At 33.0% G+C, this 9,528-nt stretch overlaps 1 non-coding gene across 1 annotated transcript; it reads left to right on the top strand.

The window, feature by feature from the left end:
* Positions 1–6,343: 6,343 nt before the first annotated feature.
* On the top strand, positions 6,344–6,449 carry LOC121231656 (small nucleolar RNA R71). The gene has a single exon (XR_005929712.1). It is a non-coding gene; the product is annotated as a small nucleolar RNA R71 (small nucleolar RNA).
* The last annotated feature ends 3,079 nt before the right edge of the window (positions 6,450–9,528 follow it).

Genomic DNA, 9,528 nt, shown 5'->3' with positions numbered 1-9,528 from the left:
ATATTGGATACTCAGGAATCTTCCACCCTAAGTGCCAAATACATAGCCGAAGCTACTCAATCTCATATCTCATATAATGCTCACTCTCGAGCTATCAATGGGTCTGCTCACACAAGCTGACGGTCAAGATGTAACTGCACGGTGCTACTCACACAATCTGATGAGAATCTACAACACATGTTGGAAAACTCAGCCACCAGTAGAACGTACAGACTAGCACCCAAATCACATAACCCCTAATAAAATGACATTCGTATCCTAATCTATTCCTAAGGTTCAACCGGGATTTCACATTACGGAATCTTTGTTGAATATATCTGTAATAAATCATTTAAAACACAATTATATTAATGCTTATTAACATATGAACTTACCTCGATCGCAAAAACGACGAAATGGATCAACTAGTCCAATACTTCATTTTTCCCCCAATCTAGATCTGAACTTCGCTTTTCTTTATCTATATGATACAAAATTTAACTTATTCAATTATCATTCTGTTCAATTTAGTCTAAAAATATATTATGGCAAAATTACACTTTTGCCCCTAATAGTTTAACATCTTTACAATTTAGTCTTTAGCTCATAAAAATACAAATTCATGCAATTAGGTCCCTACCCATGATAGTCAAATTTTCCTTATTATCATAGCAGCTCATATTTTTCATTTATTTCACATTTGTACCACAAAATTTTCACATTTCTCAATTTAATCCCTAATCGACAATTTTATCAAAAATCTCTTAACAAATGTTATTTATCTAACAAAAACCATTTATTTTTATCATAAAACTTCAAAATAAACCTATATTCATCAATGATAAAAACCTAAACCTTTAACAATTTTGCAAATTTATCCCTGGGCTAGCTAGATTAAGTTACAACTCCAAAAACGTATAAATCATTAAAAACGAGACAAAATACATACCAATTAGACAAGGATGAGATTGCCGAAAGCTTGAGCACAAAAATGGCTTCCTAAGCCCTAATTTTTTATTACAAGAGATGAAAATAAAGATGATACATGGTTTGTTTTATTATATTAACATTTATTTACTTATGTACTTAATTATCCTTAAAACTTAATCAAAATTTCAATAATGCCAAGCTAATATCATCCACTATCTAAATAATAGGCTAATTATCACATAAGGACCTCGAATTTAAGGTTCCATAGCTATTAGACACCTTTAGATATTAGAATACCACTTTTGCACTTTACGCGATTTAGTCCTTTTTCTCAAATTGAGCATTCAAACTATAAAATTTCTTAACGAAATTTCACACAATCATACTAACATCCTACAGAAATTAAAATAATAATGAAAAAATTATTTTGACCTTGGATTTGTGGTTCTGAAACCACTATTTTGATTTGATTAAAAACGGGCTGTTACAATACAAGTATTGATTTTGGAGCATATGACTTAGGCATTTCATGCTTACTAACAATTTCAACATGATGAGTAGTTGACTTACCACTTTTGATCACAAACATCTAAGTTCAGTATGTTACAAACTATACAAGTACTAAGGTTCTCACCTATAGGAATCCATCAACAAATTATACAAGTACTTTGATTTATCTGAGCATAATACAAATAGTCATTTATGTGAATGTTTAATAGGATACCCCTTCATGTATAAGGATACTTAGGTCACATAGGGCTTTTCGCCTTATAACATTCTAAGGCTTAGGACAGATATGGAATTCAAAAACAATAAGCATAAAAAGGTTACAAACACGAAAATAGTTTGGCACATTGTATTAATCCCTATTCTTCCCCCTTAGTAACCCTTACCCGTTCACCGTCTTATTTCTCCTTCTCTCACCTTTCTTGTTTCTCCATCTATAGGAAGTCATAGTATGACATAGTAACTACGGCTAGCCTTACGAATTTTTTTTTCTTTCTTTTGTGACTTTGTGAATTTTCTCTTTTTCAGTACATCTCACTCATGAATGCTTTTTCACTAGTTTAAGACTTTTCTACTCGTACCAATTCTCTTTTTGTTTTGAAAATTAGGCTAACTTATAGTTCCTATATCACACCAATCTTTCCTATTTCACTCTAATTTTACAAACTCCACTACGACGTATCTACTTAACCCTCAATACGTATGGCCAGAAGTCTATAATTATGCAATGCAAGACCAAAGAAAAAGGGCATATACAAATTAACGTCAGGGTTTGTAATGCGGTTCATCAAGAAATGTCAAAAGGCTTAAAACCGGTACTAAAGGTGAATTATAAATAGGATAGCTTTTTAGCTCTAGATGTGTTCCAAACAATGCCTTAGGTCATCCCTAAATATCTTATCATGCACAGATTTAATCAACCAAACAAATACAAATTCAACCATTTATCATTCATACTAGCATGCTCATTTCCTTGTATTTTCTATATCACTTGGTTCAAATGATAGCTTAATACCTATTTATAGTGTAACATATAGAACTTTAGCAATCTAATAATAAAAAATTTACAATCTCCTATCATTATACCAAACTTATTCATAAACACAAACAACCTGCATACATGCTACTAACCAATCACTTGTACTTCTACAAGCTCAAGCACACCAAAAGATAGAAAAATTTAAAAACAACTTATGCTACCCTCCACACTTTAGTTGATGCATTATCCACAAAGTGTATCCCATCAAAATATAAGGAAATAAGTTACCCAATTTATCATTATTGTTTTAACTGCTACTGGTGGGTGTTTCCTTCTTTTGATCGTGTAAAGTTCAGACATGTTTGTGTCTCCTTTATGTTGGGTTCCTACATAGAAAGTTTAAACAAGGTGCAACATACTAAAATCTATTTATTAATTCTACTCCTACAAAGTATAAATTATCTAAAAATTAATACAAGTCTTTATAAAATTAAAAATAGTTCAATCATCTTCCACATCGTCCATCTCCTCATCCCCATCATCCTCCTCTTCTTCTCCTTCCACTTCGCTTTCTGGTGTTTCTTCTTCTTGTTCCATACTCGTTGAACTAAACATATTTAAAGTATAATTGAGGACTCGGATGTTATTTTTCCTAGCAAAACTTTTAAAAAATTGGCCCCGATTCTTACATCCACTAAATCATCCAACCTTACTTTGGATGATTGATCTCACCAACATCTTGTTAAGCTCGTGTCAACATTTGTGACGAGGTGGATGTAGCTGTCGTTTCTTGTTGTTGCTTGTTCCTATTTTTAATCAGTTTGGCCCTTAACTCGATGTATTATTGGAACAAAGTGTCCCTGAAAATGCTTCGGGATGGTTTTAACAACTGCTCAGTAGAGGTTATAGGTACACCCGCCTTTTTGTAGAAAGTCGTCACTAGATGGGCAAAAAACATTCCCACCTTCTAGTTACTAATGCATCGTCTTATGTTCTGGTGGATCCATTTGCCAACACAAACCTACGTTTTCTATAAAATAGCATAAAGTAAATTAAAAATGCTCCAAAAGTATTAACATTCGAAACATTTAAAGCAAGTACAATTCGTGTAAAAATGAATTGAATCCACATCTTAGCTTCAGGAAACATAATGGCTTGATGAAAAGATAATAGGATATTTGTACATGCGTGATACTTTCATTCACCTCTTCTTTCAGTTAAAAAGTTTATAATACTATCCATATCTATGTCTCTAAAATATTCTAAGTCAATTTCATTGATGAAATCATTTTCATAGTATAGAACATTATAAAAGTAACAATTTATTCTCGGGGTTACCTACACCTCTTTCCCTCGTACAAGTACTGTATCCCATATATGACCTTCAGTATTTCTAGACTCGTAGTCCTGTAGAGATGCGTAAAAATCTTGGACAATGGGAACCACAGCATTATCCTTCAGGATTGTCCAAAAATGTTCCCATCGATCAAAGGCTAAATTTCTTTACACAAAATCATCGATGGATCAAATATCCTCTCTTGAATGAATGTTTTCCCTTGAATTTCAATGAAATACTTTCCAAAATTTGGATTTGGAAAATTAAAGGGAGTTCAACTTTCCTAGGAGGCATTGTATTTCGACCTCAAGCAAAGAATTCAATACAATAATAAAAAGTTTAAGTTTAGGAACCCTTAACCTCAAGTATATAGCCGAAGTTCATTTGAATTCCTTGCTTTCCCATGATGTTCCCGTTCCTTGTTGTACCAAGTATGATTGAGAAGTTTGTGAAAGGATATTTGAAAAAAATCGGGGGTTTAAGGTTTAAGAAGTGTTGAGAGATTTGAGAGAATTTGAGGGATTAGGGTTTAAAAAGTGTTTTAATTAGGAGAAAATATGTTTTTAGGTTATAAAATAGGGTTTTAAAGGTTTAGAACACAAGTAAAATTAATCTTTATACCGCCTGATTACGCAATAGGTCAGGTCAACCCTATAGAAACTTGCAGCGATGTCACGACAATGACTCTATTTCAAGCTAGAACTCCATCTTAAGGATGTTTCGATCTAAGGATAAACCTACATCAAAAAAATGTTAAAATCTAAACTATGTGGTTAGTTAGATATACAATAATTTACAAATATCATGCAACAATTCACAAATTTTAAGTTATACTACTAGATTTATCCAGTAGTATTGCCAATTCACCCGTGGACAATCTTTTTATTCTATTAGTATTCGTCCACCATCCATCGTGCTATTCTGCTCTTGCCCGTATGTCTCATTCCTTGAACCTAATTATTCTTTCTGTTTCCATAAAAGGAAGCATTTCCCTTGATTCGGGAATGTCAAAAATAGATAAATTTTTGAAATGCTCCCCTAATTTGCTCCTATTTTCCTCGTTCAGTTGATAGCTACATTTGAAGGTTTCAATCTCACCATTAATTTTCATTGTCAATTCATTTTTCTCTAAATCAATAGTGGATCTAGAAGTGTCTAGGAAAGGTCTTCCGAGTTAGATTGGTATCTTACGATTTTGCTCAAAATCAAGTACTACAAAATCTATAGGAATGATAAATCTTCGCACCTTGACTAACACTTCTTCTAGTACCCCCTTTGGATGTACTGAAGACCTGTCAACCAATTGAAATGTTATTTGAGTTGTTTTAAGATTCCCTAACCCGAGTTTTTAAGAAATTGATAAAGGCATTAAATTAATACTAGCTTCTAAATTGCATAAGGCTCTATTAAAGTGAATACTCTTTATTTCTATAGGAATAGCAAAACTGCCCGGGTCTTTCAATTTTCGTAGTACTTGTCTAGAAATAATTATAGTATAGGAAGCACTAAATTTTATTGTTCCCCTACTTTTATTTTCTTACTCCTTGCCATCATCTCCTTTAAAAATTGGTATACTTAGGAATCTTCTCAATTAACTCAATCAAAGGTAGGTTAACATTTAAGATTTTAAAAAAATTCATCCTCGTCCCACTTTTGTCTTTTTTCTAATATTGATGGAAATGGGACTTTCGTGATTTCAGCATCTTTAAGTGTCTCTTTTCCCATCTCAGCCACTAGTGCATTCTCCTCCTTTAGTTCTGGTCCGTCTTCCTCTTCTAGGGAATTGTCTTGAGGCTCATCAGTATTATCCACAGTTTCCTCCGAGGTAGGTATTTCTGGGCTACTCAGTACCTTGCTCGATTGAAGTGCTATAGCTTTCACATGCTCTTTACCTTCCCTCCGTGGAATATAGCTAGGAATACCTATGCCAATTTATCTTTTAATGTAGCCCATCATGCTCATCAATTGGATCATTTGATCTTCAAGCTTAGTCAATGTTCTTGTTGACTTATGCACTCAGATTGCATCTTCTTGACATTTGTTCTCATTCACTACATCTCTCCCTCAATTCTATCCAAGCATTGAACACATGCAGTACGGTCACTTGGGTTGGTTTTGCCTTAGGGTTTTTTCAAATAAGAAGGTTGGTAATTAGTATTTTTAACTTGATTTGAATTGTTACCTCCTCATTGGTTTCTTCCCTATCTTAAGTTTGGGTGATCTCTCCAGCTGGGATTGTATATGTTTGAATAAGGGTTCCACCCCTACTCCCAATGTAATTTATATCCTCAATAGGATTATTAATATAATGAAAGAGTGGCTTGTCTCCTCCATGCATAGACAGTGTCGAAACAAATTAAATACAGTTGAGTTTATCCATGAGTTGCTAATACTTATCATCCTCTTGAGTAGATTTGACCGTAATGGGTTTCTGGCCATATGTGAATCGTTCAATTGGTCACTAACAGGAGTTTAACGCGATATTTTCAATAATTTCTTATGTATCCTCATACGTCCTATTCATAAGGGCTCATCCTACTACTCCATCTAATCTAGATTTTGTGTTTGCATCCAACCCATTATAAAATATTTGCAATGTCATTCACTCAGGAAATTCGTGGTGTGGGCATTTTTTAATCAACATTTTGAAGCGTTCTCACACATCATAAAAGCTTTCACCATCCATTTGTCTAAAAACAACAATCTCTCTTCTTAATTGGCCTACTTTACTAATCGGGAAAAATTTCTGTAAGAATTTTCCAACAAGTTCATCCCAAGTCATGATAGATCCTGGAGCCTACGAGTCTAACCAATAAAAGTCATTATTAATCAGAGAAAAGGGGAACAATCAAAGACGAATAGCGTCATTTGTGACCCCGTTATACTTAAATTATCACAAAGTTGAAGAAACCGTTTCAAATGTTGATTAGGGTCCTCTATCTTAGTGCCTCTAAATTTCTGATTATTTTGGAGCATTTGTATCATCGTTAGTTTGATCTCGAAATTATTAGTTGTAATCGTCAGTCTCACTATAATTTCCTAAACCATATCTAAACTTGGTAAGGCATAGTCCCGTAAAGTTCTCTCATTCTGAGCCATATGCACATTTGCAAGTCACTGTGGTAGTGGTAGATCTCTTAGGGTGTTATTGTCGACATCACCAAACAATGGATTGTCATGTGGTATGTTACCTGTAGCGGGTGGTGGTTGTTCTTACATCTGCTGTTGCTGCTATCGGTGATTCATTCAGATTATTTTCTCTGGATCTGTGGCTAAACCCAAAAAAAGGAGGTTAGTAGCAATAAATAGAATAAAATCATATCTATAACCTAAAAATTTCTTAATTATTCCTTTAAACTGTAAAGATTAAAATTAACCTAGTTACGGTGCCTCCCTGGCAACGGCAACGACAACAACAACAACTTAACCGCCTCCGGACGTACTAACGTCTAGAGTGTGAATACTACAATAGAATGGAGAATTAGGTGGTATCCACAAGTATATAGGTCGAGTTGTAATATAGATTTTACAACAAAGTAAGCGAGTACTTCGAGAATCGTACCCAATGGAGGCAAGTACTAAATCAATCTTAATCTAAACACTTAAAGATCTAATTAATACTTTTAAATCAATTATAGTGCTATAGTAAAATAAGAGCTTTTTTTAGGGTTTTTAAAATAATAAAATAAAATAACATAAAAGAATTAAAATTGCAAGAGGTAGAGAGAAATAAAGTGAACCAAATTTGAAGATAGGTGATTAGCTCACTTCAACAATCTCAATCAACTTTCGTCTTAGGTTCTTCGTCAATCAACTAGTCGTTACTCTAGTAGGATCTTCTGATCTTCCCACTAACATAACGAGTCAGCAAGAACTACTTATCTTCTAACCTCACAGTTCAGGCTGACTTGGGGCGAATGGGTAATACCAATTTTGGGTTAATTCCCACCTTGATGACTTCCCATGGTTATCTAACCTATGGTTTGTTTCACATTCTTCCTTTTCCAAATAGTTGATCTATTGAATAACCCTACAAAATAGTTAAAAATCATGCTTTCACTCGCTAATCTTTGATGAGATAGCATGCAGAGACCAAAACAAGAGACACATGTTTCTGTTAGCGTCTTTCTTCTTTATCAAAAACCCATATTGATTTCTATTTGGTCTAATAAAAAATATCACTCAAAAAATTGAAACAGGTTAGATTTGTCGAAAAGTGTGAAATCCTATGGATATTATCATCATTATGCAACTTGATCAATTGGATCGTTTGTGGATTCTTATACAAAACTTTTGTAGATGTGTTTCCAAGAACAATTATGCTTCTACATTTTGTTGAGACAAAATAATATATTTTCTAAAGACAATATTCCTAAGCCTGCACAACTGAAGCTAAAGATTTCCAGTAAATTGACAAAGGGAAAAATGTTGTAATTGCTTTGGAAATTGATGAGGAAAATGAAGATTCAAAGTCCAATGAAGTCGAAGGAATAAATGGATCTCTAGTTGCAATTACAAGCAGAATTGCTATTGAACAAGCCAAACTAGTAAAGCACATGGATGTTGAGAATGCATGTATTGACTAGCAATTTGTCTCCATAAATAAGTAAATCAAGCTTCTTACAAGGCAAATGAGTTGTATAGTTTGCTACAAGGCATATATTCTTACTTAAGCATCATGAAACCCTTTTGATTTTTGTCCAAAAACAAATGGGAGATAGAGCTGAGTTGTTGAGGGGCAACTGAGCTTAATTGGTGGTTTCTAATTTGGTTGTTATTGTTGCCATTGAATATTAATGATTGTTTTTTGTTTGAAAAATGATGATACAAATGTTTACTAGATTATGGTTTGTACCTAATATAGTGGATGTTTGATATTTCTACTTTAATGACTTTATTTTACTATGACTATTAATGACTTTTTTATTAGGTTTCATAGGTTGTGATTTTAAGTGGTAGTTTTCATCTTGAAGCTTTTGTATATTATGCTTAACTTGCTTAAAGAAATTGTTGCAAAATTTTTTGGTAAAAATGCCAAAGGAGGAGAATTTTAATGTTGTCGGTCATAATTCACATTGCAATTGGATGAAATGCAACTTTCCTGTTTTCTTGGCATTGGCTCAATTATTTTGACTATTTTTATTCTTCTTTTTAAGGATTTTGAGTAGCAATTTTCATGATCCTAATAGATGAAAATATTCAATCAAGCTAGGCTTTTTCGAAAAAGTCCTAATATGATTTACTTAACTTTTTTTAAAAGAGATTTGCAATTGATAGAAGTTTAATTGGTTAATATATCGTTTTATCACATAGCATATTGAAGAATTTTAATTAGAGCGTAATTTCCATTAGTGAAGATATATTTTTATCACACACAAGCTAAGATTCACAAGCCTACAACTTTCTATACATTGAAGACTTGTTTATTTTTTTATGTATGAGATAGAAAGAGCACTAATTCATTCATTAGAGGAACTTATTTGAATGCAAATAGTATTGTAAACAAATTGTTTTGATCAATTTATGACTAAGCTTTCAAGGGGAAAATTCTTAGTAGAAGAGTGAATCTTAGATAATTGCATAGGTACGAGTCTATAACATAGTGAGTTAGTTGAGTTTAAATCATGTCATGTACTATTAAATTATAGTGATTACTCTCTGAGTAAGGTCTGAACTACGTAACCAATTTGTGTGTGTGCATTGTTTGATTTTTTTCAATTTTAGTTACATCTTTAATTACAACTTATAAAACAACTGACCAACAATTCAACACTAACCCAATTATCAAGGGTTCAAC

The sequence above is a fragment of the Gossypium hirsutum genome, chromosome A06 (genome assembly GCF_007990345.1).
Source record: "Gossypium hirsutum isolate 1008001.06 chromosome A06, Gossypium_hirsutum_v2.1, whole genome shotgun sequence".
In the NCBI taxonomy this organism is placed as follows: domain Eukaryota; kingdom Viridiplantae; phylum Streptophyta; class Magnoliopsida; order Malvales; family Malvaceae; genus Gossypium; species Gossypium hirsutum.
The sequence above is the reverse complement of the archived record's forward strand: the minus strand, read 5'-3'. Positions and strand labels throughout refer to the sequence as shown.